The sequence below is a fragment of the Neovison vison genome, chromosome 11 (assembly GCF_020171115.1).
Source record: "Neovison vison isolate M4711 chromosome 11, ASM_NN_V1, whole genome shotgun sequence".
NCBI lineage: Eukaryota > Metazoa > Chordata > Mammalia > Carnivora > Mustelidae > Neogale > Neogale vison.
Window position 1 is genome coordinate 126,951,417 of NC_058101.1, and position 14,988 is coordinate 126,966,404.

Sequence of the window (14,988 nt, forward strand, 5' to 3'; positions counted from 1 at the left end):
AAGCATGCACTTGATCTGTGAGGCAATGCTTAAGATTTACAAAAGGCCTTTTGATCCCTTTCACCTACAGTAGTTAAACTCTGAGCGACAGCGCCTTTGTATTTTGCTCTTGTGGGCTAAGTACATCAGTGATGCTGGGAACCAAGAACTGGGTGCTGAATCTAGGAAACCTAAGGGATCCAGTAGATTCTAAATTGCTCTGATCTCTTCTCTTGGCCAGAGTAGAAATGTTCCATGGCACTTCACACATATGTTCCTTTATTTATGTGATTTTAGGGAGCAGTTTAGCTCACCTTAGGATATTATTTATGTTTTGCGGATGCTCCAAGGGCAAGAACACTTTCACTGTTCCCAAGTATGCTGCAACCTTCTGTTATCTAGTTTTAACAGAACTGCTGCCCAACAAAGAACTCATCAGCTTTCAAACCAAAAAAAGAAAAAGTGGACAAATACACAAATTCTCACATTAGAGAATAAGGGAACCAGGAAAGAGTCCCTGTGGTGTGAGATTACATTAGCCCAAGAAAGTTAGCCCTGGCAATCAGGGAAGATAGCCCTCCTCAAGATCACAGAACACCAGAGTGATGACATTTACACATGCACATGTGTTAACATGGTGAGAGGCAGGCGTGAAGCAATTTTCCCTCTTCCTGTTTCACTTGATAAGCATTACATTCATTGCTGGAAGCTGCCCAACATCTTTGAAATATAATATCCTTCTATATTGGATATTCCCCACATTATGAGTCTTGCCATCCAAGGCGGGGGGGGGGGCAGAAAAACAAAACAGAAAACTCACATCCTTGGGCTTCTTTGCTGCACAGAAACTAAGCCTCACCAGTCAGACTTACCCAGGTGATGCTTGGATTCATGAGTGAGACAGTATACAGAGAAACTGAACTTCCAGCAAGTGCTTTTGGAGCTATCCAGTTCTTCAGGTCTTTGGGGGCACATCTTCTGGAGTCGGAATGCAACTGTCATGAATATAGCAGTAGTGTTTTTATTTGGAAAGCTCCTATATCCTGGTTGGGTATCATTTTTGAAATCTGGTTCTCTGGTCATCCTGGCAATAACCTCTAATAGTTTTTTTTTCCCCCCTGCTTACATTATTTGGAATGAGTTCTGTTGTTTGCAATGAGGACATTAAACAACACATCACCCCATCCTTTTCATTCCCCTGTTAACTGAATATTATTTGATTTTGGTTCAGTATGTAAGCATTTCCCTATCTATCCCCCTCACCCCAGTTATGCTTTCAGTGCTCATGTTTATGGTGACATAGAAGAAATCACCAACTTCCTCCTTTAATAGATGCAACAAAGTTGTGATAAGATCTGTACAAAGTGAGCCAGAAGACCTAATTATGTCTCTCTTGTAGATTACACCAGGAGATGTAATGATAAAAGAATGATGGTAATTGAACAAGTACCATTGGATATATAGTTGCTATAAATTAATCTATAAACAGGGACATCCACGAGACTATATCCCCCCAATATAATGGCTCCCAATGACTCCCACCTCCTTGTAGTCACACCCCTCTGCACTTCCTTCCATTTGTGTGTGGGTGACATCTAATGATTTGCCTGCCTCTGAGGAATAGAATTTAATGAATGTCACTCCTGAGATTCAATTATAAAAGTCTGTGACTTCTGTCTTGGTTGTACTCTATCATTCTCACATGTTTGCTCTGAGGAAGCAAGCTGACAGTAAACTGCTCTGCCAGCTGTCCCAAGAAGAGAACCACTTAACACGGAACTAAGGGAGGCCTACAGCCAAAAATCAACAGGGACCAGAGAAGCTGAATCCAGCAGCCCTCAGGTGCCAGTAACTACCAGGGCAGGCATGGAGGTGGACCCTTTCCCAGTTGAGCCTCAAGATGATGGCACTTCTACCAACACATTTACTTCAGCCTTGTGAAACCACCTTGGTCACAGGGACCCAGCTAAACTATCACCATATTCCTGACCCCCAGAAAGTCTGAGCTAATAAATGTTTTGAGGTATGAGCTTTTGGTATAATTTATTGTGTGGAAATAGATAACTAAACAAAATGAAAGACATATTTTAAAAAATACAGATTTGGCCTTCACTAGCATTCTTAAAAATAAGAAGCCTCATTTGACTTTTCTTTTATTGAGTAATTGTGTTAAGGCCAGAGACTTAAACAACATCATGATATATTATGGCTGAAATGGTGCAAGAGGCTTGTGAGAAAAAGGAGCTCCTGGGGTGCATGGGGTCCTCTCACTGAGAGAGAAACTTTGAGTGGAATTGTTTAAAGGTGATTTGGGGAGAATGGCTTGGTAGGCAGCATGAAACCTAAACCTCTTTTCCTCCTCACAAAACAGTCAGTAAACTCTACATTATTGTTTAAAGCATTTCTATTTAAACTTGAGGAGAAAGTGAGATAGTAAGACCTGCTTAGGAGTCTCTCAGACTAGGAAAGTCAGGTTAAAATAAACTGAGAGTCTCCCTTTCATTAGGGAATGATATTTCCATAAACTTAACATCTAAGAAGTGTAAATGGGAAAGAATAATTAATTAAGATCGTCCTTTGAAAAATAAAGTGCATATATTGGTCATTACAAAGTAATCAAGAGCGTTTTAGGGGCCAAGTGAATGAGATACATTAGTTTGCACTTTCAGAAGGAATTATGAGGTAGAACAGGAATACTTTGGAGGACAGCCCGCTACCAATTTAAAAGGGTAGTTCATCATATAATTTATATAACTCATCCATTTATTTTCATGAATGGCAATTACTTCACCTGGCAATGAGGCAGTTCCAATTTTCATGCTAGGAGATCAATGTTCTAAAGAAGTAATAAATCTGGGATTATCTCAGAAAAATAAAGAAGAGGATATCAAATACTCTTTGGAAAACACAGCATAGTAATGTGAATTATAAATCCTGTGTTCATATATTTACTCACAATAAAACGCTGAGAACAAGAGAACATCTAGTTTATTTCTCCCTGTCTTGGATGAGAACATCCAAATAACCTTGATAGTTATCTATCAAAACCTCACATATCTCCAGGAAAGGTAATTCTACAATACTCTTTATTAGCCCATTTCAGAGGCAAGTATATCTGACAAAATTCTCAAACATTATTTTATCCCATTTCACGTCAGTTATTGGATACCTTAGCATCCCAGGCTCAAAATGGATCCTAGAACTGTTAACTTTGCCAGAAAAGCCGGTCTAAGCCCTTTTCCTACTTTGTAATTCTGCAAATCTCTTTCAGAATGAAAACATTTCCTTTCATTCTAACCCTGTTCCTGGTAGTTGCTAGTTAATTCCATTTTTTTCCACTCCTCAGTTGCCTTTATTTTTTCCATCCACTACTTAACAGATTGATCACTTTGTTGCAAACACCCTTGACACTGTTCTAAGTTACCACAGCCAATGAAGTATAAAATTTGCACCAGCACTAAAAATCCAGTGCAGTCAAGTACCCGAATGTCTGACGGAGGTAACAATGTGGGGAATGGGAATGATCAGTGGTGACAGAATCAAACACATGTCTATGCCCACCCCCACAAGGGACCTGCAACAAATTTCAGCCTGAGAGTAGGGTGGGAGGTCCTTTCCCAGAGTAACACTGAGATACCTTCTTCAATCATGAGAAAGAAAATCAATCTGAACACGCAAAGTCTGTGACTCTCCCCCACTCCCTCCAATGAAAACAACCCCTCTGTTGAGGCTCACGTGAGTTGGCCATTCTGTTTGTTATTCTTCCCTCTCAAATTCTAAGTCCCTCTTCCATAAGAGACTTTATCACCTGTCTCAAAATAAATTTTACCCCCACCAAAAAACTTCATCATCCATCCATCACTCACTGAGCCATGCAGCCCTCCTGACTGCAACAACCTCTACTCCTCCTCAAGAACCCTCTGTGGAAAACTGTGCCTGGGACATTATCATTGTCAGGGTTACTCTGCCACAAACTTGTACATCTTTCTGTCTCACAACAGCCATGTGGAACATTCATCTCAAACACTCTCTTTCCTGGGATGGCCTCCCTCAACCCTCAGGCTGCACTGGCTTCCCTCCTCTGAGATCCCACATCACCAGAGCCCCACAGTAATGTAACCTGCGTCACGTGAGAGTTCTGCAGTGCCGAGAACCTAGAGATGACTCCGGGAGGATTTGTGGAACCAAATCCATTTTCCCCTGTTGAACACTCCAGTGTTTCCATCACACGTACTCAACCTCCAGAATTTTGTGTGAGACCTAAAGCTCTCTCCTAGAGATCTTTCCTTACTTCTCTCTCATATTTTAAGGCACACCACCCACTCTCTGTTCTCTTCAGCGAGACGCCACACACAGATCGGTGTAGTAATCTCCACCTCCGCTGTGGTCTTGACATTGGCCCATGATCATCCTTAGTCATTAGTCATGTGCTCCTCTCTTCAAGAGGCTATTCCAATTCGTCTTTACCATTTTTGCTGCTCCTGCCCAAACTGAGCTCTATTTTTTTCAGTGCATGTTTCAACATGTTCAGTTCCCTACAACACAAAGAGAATAGAAACTCTTTTAATTTCTTTTATTTCAACCCTCCCACTATAAATATCTCTACATTCAGGCTCATTCTTTACAAGTGCTGTGGGTGTCTGTCTTTTGCTGAGGCTATGAACTCTTGGAAATGGGGTGGGTATAGGGCAATGACTCTGACTTCTTCATATTTGTACATGGGGCTAAAATAGTGCTTGGGACACACTATTAATAAATACTCTTAAAAATTTTTTTTTCTCATTAAGATAGAGAAAGAAGTAAAAAGGAGAAAAACAACCAGGAGCATAATTAACTTTTATTTATTATTAATATAAGCCAGCTACTGGGCTAAACGGTTTTCCTTTATAACGTGGATGCTATTAACTTCTTCTTTTAATGAAGGATACTGTACGTTTGGGGATATTCTATAATCACTAGCCATCTCCCAAGCTGCAGGGCTAAGATTGATCTCAGGTACCTTGGTGGCAAGTACCTTAACCAGAATTTATTAAATGCTTCCAACGAGAACATAGGACACCAGCACTTTACGTATATGATATGCAAAGCATCAAGCAGGAGTAAGGGGGAGAACACAGGAACAATGAGAACAGCGGACTTTACTAATTGTAGCAAACCATCTGTGTTGAAGAGGAGAAAAAAGTTAAGTTGAAGAGGTGATTTTAGAGAGGATTACAAGTGGCCGTGAAGAATGAAATAGGTTTTATCGGCAGTGGAGCACCACAGGGAAATAGGAATTCAAAAACTCAATCAAACGTATTTCATATCTGTAATATTCTGGGATTATAATAAGAATTGTGGAAAGAGAACTGACCAAAATAGATAAAATCGTAAGCACTAGGATGTTAGAGGAAGGATATACCCAAATCAGAAGTATCTTAAATACAAGATAGAATGTGATTATTGTAAAAACAAATTTAATTCATTCATTCATTCATTCATTCATTATACTAGATATTGTTACCTCCATTTTACAAATAAGGACATTGAGTTCGAGAAAACCAAATGATTTTCCCAAGTTAAGGCAATCTAGTAGGTGGCAGAGTGGGGATTTGAACCCAGGCTGTCTGAGTCCAGAACTCCTCCACAGAAACTCTGCTCTGAAATATTTGTCTGAGAGCAAACAGTCAGACAGGAGCACAGAAAAGCTTCCTTTTGTAATTCGAACCCTGGCACCTCCAGGTGAGAGCATAAGCTTCACTTGTGCAACAATGAACACCTGTCAGCAGAGGCTACAACAAACTTGCTGCTTCCTTGTGAAAGCTGAGGATTGCTCTGGCAGGGAAGCAGAGCCTGGTGGTAGAGTCCTCTATCTCTCCCTAATCCAAGAGAGCTAATGGATTTTTAAGGGAGCCATTGCAGTTGAGGTTGTAATGCTTATTGAGGGAATGGTGGGGACATAGATGAATAGATGTCTCTCTCCTCAAAGAGGAGGAGCTTGAGGTCATGAAATCGATGAGAGAGTATGGATGAAGTTTTGATAGTGATCTAAAGCAACAGCAGTAGACTGTGAGGGTGAAGATAAAGGAAGAGTGATAACGCATTTCATCACTCCATCAACTCTGCTTCCTAAATGCTCACTTTGGCTAGCTGCTAAGTGTTCTGGAAAAAGAAGGAGGTCTGGTCCACTACGAGCTTACAACTGGATGAATAAAGCAGGGCAAGAGTAAATAATCCAGTTCCCAGACACATACATTTAGATATGAAAAATATAGATATGCATCACCAGTTATATTAACATGGTCTCAAACTGCCTTGAAGAGGGAATTGGTACTTAGGATTCTTTCATTTTAATTGAGTATAGTTTACATACAATGTTATATTAGTTCCAGATGATCGATATAGTGATTTAACACTTGCATACATCACCTAGAGCTCATCATGACAAGTGTACTCCTTAATCCCCATCAACTATTTATTTCACCCATTCCCCTCATCACCTCCCCTCTGGCAACCATCAGTTTGTTCTCTATAGTTAAGGGTCTGTTTCTTGGTTTATCTCTCTCTCTTTCTTTTGTCTGTCTAGTTTCTTAAATTCCACATATGACTAAAATCATGGTGTTTGTCTTTCCGTGATTAATTTCTTTCATTTAGCATAATACTCTTCAGCTCCATCCATGTCATTGCAAATGGCAAGAGTTCATTATTTTTCATGACTGCATAATATTCTATTGTGTATCCATATCACATTTTCTTTACCTGTTCATCAATGGATGGACACTTTGCTTCTTGAATTTGGCTATTGTAAACAATACTGCTATACACACAGGAGTGTATGTATCCCTTTGGATTAGTGTTTTTGTAGTTTGTGGGTATATACTCAGTAGTTCAATTATTAAATCATAGGGTAGTTCTATTTTCAACTTTTTGAGGAACTTCCATCTGTTTTCCAGAGTGGCTACACCAGTTTGCATTCCCGCCAATAGTGTAAGAGGGTCCCTCTTTCTCCACATCTTCACCAACACCTGTTGTTTCTTATATTGTTGCTTTTAGCCATTCTGATAGGTTTAAGGTGATATCTCATTGTAGTTTTGATTTGCATTTCCCTGATGATGAGCATTTTCTCATGTATCTCTTGGCCACCTGCATGTGTTCTTTGGAGAAATGTCTGTTTATGTCTTCCACCCAGTTTTTAATTAGATTATTTATTTTTTTGTTTTGTTTTATTTTGTTTTGTTTTTGGTGATGAGTTGTCTAAGTTCTTTATATATTTTGAATACTAACCCTTCATCAGATATGTCATTTGCAAATATCTTCTCCCATTTCTTAGGTTGCCTTTCAGTTTTGTTGATTATTTCCCTCACTGTGCAGAAGCTTTTTCTTTTCATTTAGTCCCAATAGTTTATTTGAAAAATAAAAAAGACTTTCAAAGATGGTAGAGGAACACTTTATGAAAGGTAACATTTTATAAACATTAAACAAAAACAACAATGAAGGATCTAGAGCTGAAAAGAAATTCATTCCAGGTGGAGGAAACAGCTCAGCAAAATGGTTGAGGTGGGAAATCAGGGGTAAAAATGAAGACTTTGGTTTAACTGGAGTACTCAATCTATAAATAGGGAAAGGAACACTTAAAAAGCTCCAGCCTCTCTCTACTTTGCATATGCCCTTTATGCATCAGATAATGGGATGCACCCAATGTTTGTTAGCTGGAAAATCGTATTATCATAACTGTGATTGAAAAGACTAATCTGACAGTCTTGTGTGATATGAAATAGAAATGTGACGACTTAATAGGAGGTATTCATGAATAAAGGAAAACTGATGGAGCATAACACCTAACTGAATTTATCAGACAAAGGAGAGGAAAAAATAAGAGTCAAAAGGTATTTCAACATTCCAGTGGAATAGTCTTTTTTTTAAAGTTTTTTAAAATTTATTTATTTGACAGACAGACATCACAAGTAGGCAGAGAAGCAGCCGGGGGAGTGGGGAACAGGCTCTCCTTTGAGCAGAGAGCCTGATGCAGGGCTCGATCCCAGGACCCTGGGATCATGACCTGAGCCAAAGGCAGAGGCTTTAACCCACTGAGCCACCCAGGTGCCCCTCCAGTAGAATAGTCTTAATAAAAGAGTGTTTTAGGAAGATTAAGTGGAAGGAAGGGTACAAACAGAAAAACCATAAAGAGCTTAGCAATGAGGACAACAAAATAAATTAATGGAGAGATGCTAATGAATGCATGATGATAAAAATTCTGAATAAATAAGTGGCAAGAGAAGAGAAATGAGGGTATTAAAATATATTGCAAAAAAGAATTAACAGGAATTGATGTTATGATGAATATAATGAATTTTACTCACAGACTCAAGTCAAATCTAAGATTTTTTAAAGCTGGGGAAATCTGCAGTCCACTGAAAGCAGTAAGGAATTTACTATAAGGAAAAGTTTGTTTAAAGATAGGGGAAAGATAAATTCAAATTTGGGCATGCTGAGTTGCATAACGCAGTCACAATTAACCTCAATCAAGCATTCCTAAAGTTATTTACACTCATTCACTTTCCTTTTCAAGATGGTACTATTTAAGAAGACACACAGAGCCTTCTATTTCAGATTTTCAGCTTCCGGAAACTTTCCAGACATTTGATACTTCTAAATATGTTGAGTAACCATTAGCTTATGTTTTTAGTCTCATTGCATACCACTATAGCAGAAGGAGAGAGATAGAAATATACTATTGCTTTAATTTTTCTATGCTTTAACTCTGATTATAGAGGAGCCAGAAATTATAGTCACAGATGAAATGGATCCTCACATCTTTCCACGATGTTCTATTTGGCCATTGACATGAAAGCCCAGCAATAATGAATCTAAAAACATTTTTGTCTATATAAAAGTTACTTATTTCAAGAAAAATTGTCAGTGTCTGGGTGGCTCAGTGGGTTAAGCCTCTTCCTTCAGCTCAGGTCATGATCTCAGGGTCCTGAGATTGAGTCCCACATTGGGCTCTCTGCTCAGCGGGGAGCCTGCTTCTTCCTCTCCCTCTCTGCCTGCCTCTCTGCCTACTTGTGATCTCTCTCTGTCAAATAAATAAAGAAAATCTTAAAAAAAAAATTTTGTCAAATGACTGATCTTATTGCTTGGGGGATATGAACAAATACAGTTGTATAAAGGGCTGACGAATTAGGGTTGCTTTATTAATAAACCAAATAAAGATATCAAATTCCAGATCATTAGAAAAATGATCAGAAAGAATGACACAGTGTTAATATAAGTGAGAAGATTTTTTTTCCATTTTTAAAGCAGGTGAATTCAATTATTAAGCCCTTGTTAACTGGTCCCCCAAATGTTTAAAATTATTATCTAATCAATGTCCGAAACTACAAGAGAAACCATACCTAAACACATGAAGGCTAATGCTGTCCAACAGAATAACTTGCTCATAGAAATCATAAAGAAACAATATCCTAGTGATAGGAACTATGGTAATAGAGAGGATAGATAAGCAGTTGGTGTACAGAAGATCAAGGAATAAATATATTCTCCTTTCATAGATATTTCCTCACACCACAGTCACTTGTCTGGTGACCCCTGACAATCATATCTTCTGTCTAAAGACATCTTCATCTAGACAAGATATTTCCCCCATAAATAAGGTTAACAATGTTTCTTTCCTTAATAGAGTCCCTAAAATTGAGATGTTTCAATATTCTATATATTTATGTCCAAATCACTTACTATAATCTTTACATTCAAAAATTTAAAGACAGTTTGTTTTAAATTGGTGAGTTCTGTATTATGTATTTATCAACAATTAAAATGATACAATTCAATAACGGAACACCCATAAAGGGCTTGGTCAGTTTGAGTCAAAATAGCTCATCAGAAATATTTTTTCAATCAATATGAGTACTTTGCACGAGTAAAGGTCGTGTGTGTGTGTGTGTGTGTGTGAGAGAGAGAGAGAGAGAGAGAGAGAGAAAGAGAGAGAGAGACAAAATAAGTCCTGGGCTAAATGTTTGAAATCTCTTTATTAGGAGAGAGCATTAGCTTGAAATGGTTATAACAATTCAAACTCTGTAGAGGAAACAAAGAAAATTAACCAGAGTTTCATTCATTTGCAAGATCTCTTCATAACCTGCCTAAAGGGTTGAAAGCTACTCAGCTGACTGTGGCAGAGTACTCTGTCCCCAGACATCCCCTTCTCGAATTACAGAGCAACTGCTGTAGACTTCGCCATAAAAACAGAGCACACCGAAATGCACTGTGAAGGACAACCTGCTCTCATTCCTTCTTGACTGAACAATATGTTTCTGCAACTGACCAGATGAATAGTTTTGATAACATCAGCCCCCAAATCCAAAAACTTCCAGCAGCCAGACATTTAGTTCAAAATCTCCCCTACTTGTTGCCAACAAAGCAGCTGCCAGCAGCTCAGATCAGACCAGCAGAGCATTTTCCATTCTCCTACCACTAAGAGGGTGAGGAAAGGAGATCTTCCTTGGCCATGACGATCTGATCTGGCACGAATCTGGATGAAAGTTGGGGGAAGGGGAAAAGGAAAAAAAAAGAAAATATTTGGCTCTGCTACGATAATGAGAAAGTCCCGAAATAGCCTGTGAGTTCTTAGCTACTTCGCATTTTTGTTTGGGATAACCGAAATACCAAAATATATGCAATCTTATTTTTAGTCTAATTCTTTGGAAATAGTTGTATTTCACCAGCTTCCACAAGTTCAGTGAAAGGATAAAGAAGCAAAAGAGCTCATGAGCATGCTGTTCTGCGTATTAGATGAAATGAATTGGATGAAATGGATGATTTATTTCTTGCTTTTCTAAAAGGAAAGGGAAAATATGAAACATTGAAATCCATCTAGGCAAAGAACAGATTACAGTTGAGCCATGACTACCCAAATGTTCCAGACCAGTCTGGGCCAGTGGGATTCCCCTTTATATTCTCCTTTGATTTGTTTAATAAAGGAGAGGCAGGGATTATGGTGGTTAGAACATGCTTCAGAAATATTCTAGGCAAAATCTCTAGCTCATGGGTGGCTCAGTTAACACTGAGCAGAACCATTAAAGGTCCAGGCCTCACAAAACTGTAATGGCCTCTACACAGAAAGACTTCTGAGAAATCCAAAAATCCTTCAGCTCTGAAGATAGATTTTGCCAGTACACAGGTCATTGCTAATAAGCCCCAGAGGAAAGAGAAATTCCACCGTCGGGACATAAGCCTTATTTAGTAGCAGCTTAGCAAATGAGGAAGGCCCTAGAAAATCTCCATCCTCTGGGTAATTGTTGTCAAAATGGACCTTTAATGGTGGAATGCCATGTAATAAGTCCTCTAAGTGATAGAGCCCCAATGTTTGGTGCAAATTAAGATGAAAACCAATCCATTCAGCCTGAAGAGGCGAAGTCTTAAATTGTGAAAACAAGACTGCACACAGATTTACCTGGGAAGACCAAGGAGAAGTAGTAAGTTAGAAGTGAAAATAGCATGTTCAAAGGTATAGAAGCTTCAAAAGGAGTTTATTCAAAATTCCGGGAGCCAAATGAAATAAACTAAAACACTGTATGTCAGTAAGGGAGATTACAAAACAGGCTGCAAAATCTTCCATTATTGTCTGTACATCCGATTGCAATGTTTGAGTTCGCAAGAAGTAGATGCTGATTCTTCACTCACTGTATCCAGATTTAGCCATGTGACTTGTTTGGGCCACCAGGACATAAGCAGAAGTTTGGAAAGCACTTACACTTTTCACATGGTAATAAGCCCAAGAGGGCCTACTGTAAACATATGCCTGTGTCATACCATTGCCACCACCAACTGAGGGTCAAGTGAGTGAGACCATCAGAGACCAACAAGGCCCCAGGTGACCATCCAGGTAAGGATAAATGAGTCCAGATGAAACTAGAGAAAAATTCTGACTCTCAGAGCAGTGAGCTAAGAAATTACTATTCTCTTAAGACGCAAGTTTTGGTCTGGTGGTCTACACCGCAAAAGCAAAGTAATGGTTGAGATGTTATAGAAGAATGCATTAAAAAAAAAAAAAAAAAAAAGAATGAATTAGTCGGGGTTCTTAAAGGCAAAAAAAAAAAAAAAGTATAAAAAGCATAATTGATTCTATCTAGTTTAACAAAGAAAGACCTCATTAAATAAAGTATTGAACAGTTCATAAACTCTCCAGGAGAACTGGATGATTAGACTGTGAAGCCAAAAGCGAAGTCCAAATTACCCTGCAGAAACTTTCCCCTGGATACACCATTGCCTCCACTGCAGGCTGCAGCCACACAAAATTGCATCTCTCACTTTGGATACTGAGCCCGTGATGCTGTTGGTAGGTTCCCTGAAGTTTTTGGAGACTTGTAACTATGGCCCACCTCATCATGAGCGATCTCATATGCCACCTCTTTATTTGTGTCACTAGCTTCCAAATTAGGGTCTTTAGTAGGTCTCTGTGATTTTCAGGGTCAGGAAATGTGCCCACACTCCAGCAATGGAGCAGAATACTGGGAGAGTGAATCTGTGGCATTGACTTTGTGGAAGAATTAAGATAATAATAAATTAAGCAACGCCCTCGAGTTTCAAAGATGCTGGGGAGCCGAAGTTAATTTATACATGTCGTTAGAGTCTACTTCTTCATACATACACCCTTTTCTATCACTTAAACATAGAAACAACAAGAAAAGATCTATTCCTCCTAATATAAGTCAACCATCACTCCACAAATAAAAAGTTCCTCTTACTCCCCAAAAGATGTCCCAAAATTTCATCAATACAGCAAATAGGGCCAAATCTGGGATCTCTGAATGATGTCATTATTTGCTCCTAGTTCTGTCATGATCCTCTCTTGTTGCTCAATATTCTGTAAACTGAAGGCCAGAATGAAATGTTTTCCTGGAGATTTATTAAGATATTCAAATGTGTACATGACATATGAAAGAAAAAAAATGTAGATACTACAAATGGTCACAAGTCTGCATTTAGAATTTATAACATTCCTTCCCTTTCTCTAAACCATATTCCCTTTGCTCTTAGCCAACTACGTGGTTGGTAAGAGTTCTTTACCCAATGAGATAACCCAAACTCCTATTCCTAAGAGATATGAGTCCAGAGGTCCTAGCTTTCTGTTATAATCTTTTATTAATTTTTACATTGGTCATAAGTCTCATGGTATGCCCTATGTTCCAGATATACTCCTCCCCCACACACACACTGTATATCAGCCACACTAATAGCAGGTGAAAAAGACTCTTTGGGGGGATAAATTTAGCAGAAAGTGATTAGTAATATAGGACAAAGGCAGTCCATCATTCTTATCTCCATGAATTTGGAAATCCTTCCTTTAGAGCCTAGATGAAGGATCAACAAACTTTTTCTTAAAGGATAGGATGGTAAATATTTTAGACCAAGTCACACAATCAAGAGTATAATGTTGGTACTTATATACCACTTTAAACTGATACTATTAAAAAAAAATAAAAAACAATTTTAGCTCACCAGCCATTGAAAAATAAAAATAAAACACAAAAACAGGCCATGACTAGGTTTAACTACCAGGGCTATAATTTCCTGACCTTTAGTCTAGATTGTACTAAGTATTTATAGCATGTCAAATTATTTTAGCTTTAGTAACCAAGTCCAGATTTCAATCAATGAATAATCCAAGCAATTAGAAGCACTCCCAACTATTGGTGTATGAACCTGAATCAGTAAATTCAATCCAATAAAACACTACACTTCTCTTTTCTTGATCTACTACTCACAGAATCTATTCTTACACATCAACTCGAGGTTCTTCTTGTATAAAATAGCAAAACAGTGCCACCCTTAACTGTACACTTTGTTCTTTTAGGTTTTATTTTACAAATACCTCTCCTCTCACCCAAGGACACTGATTCTAGTTATAGATCTGGAGATGCTAGGATGGTTTGGGGGGGAAATGATGTTATTGGGAGAATTGCCTTTCCCCGTTCAAGTTTATTGCATTAAGCAAAATCATTCTAGACTCATCAAGAAAGGCAGAAATAGTCTCATTAGACAGGAAAGAAATCTCAGCTTCTTCTTGCAAAACCATTTTAGCTATTTTAGGGAAAATAAACCTATTTAGGGCTGTTAGCTTATCACTATTCCAGAAAGGCTTGAAATCTACACAGCAAACCATAAGACTCATGGGTCCAAGATTCACAGGCCACACTGCTCCCCTTTTGAAAACCCTATTACCATTGGGGCACACATATAACAAACACCCAAACTCTCTTCACCAAGGCCAAACTATGGATGCTATTGCTAGAAATTCTGCAACAGCATCTGGAACATGGATACCCCCAATGCCACCAGAACCAGATGTTTCTGCTTCTCTGTGTCACCAGCTTCCAAATTATAGGCTTAATCCAGGAGTCAGATTGGCAAAGTCTGGAGCATATCTTGTACTCTAGGTTACAAAAAATATATAAATTTTAGAAAAGCTGTTTTCCAGCTTTTACCCTGAGGAGGTATAGACTTAAGCTGCTTAGTGGCGCTGGGAAGGTAAATAAAATAACTTGGTTTCAAAGATGTAAAGTGACTCGCTCATGACCAGTTGCCAAGAACTGGAAGCTCCAACATTCTAAAGAAGCTGTCTCTTCTCTGAGCTGCAGCTCGTCACCATTACACAACAGCCGTTCTGTATACATGGTAATCAAATATAAGGGTGTAGATAAAATTACTAGGACACTGTATGAAAGTAAGACAAGAAGACAATGGACAATGACTCATTAGCAATTTTAGCAACTTTGTATTTTCACATGTGGGAGAAGAAACACACCTGAAGGAAACTGAAAAGGGTTAGAGAGTTAAAAAAAAAATTAGGAAAAATGGGTGTCAAAGACGTGGAACTAGGGAGAGAAGCAAAAAAGAAGATTGGGAGAGGTGTCAATATTTCAGAAGTGAAGAGAGATAAAATATATATGTATGTATACATATGTGTGTATTTCCATATCCTTAGGAGTCAGCAATTAGGGTGATATAAGCAAACTCCACTGGAAAGTAAAA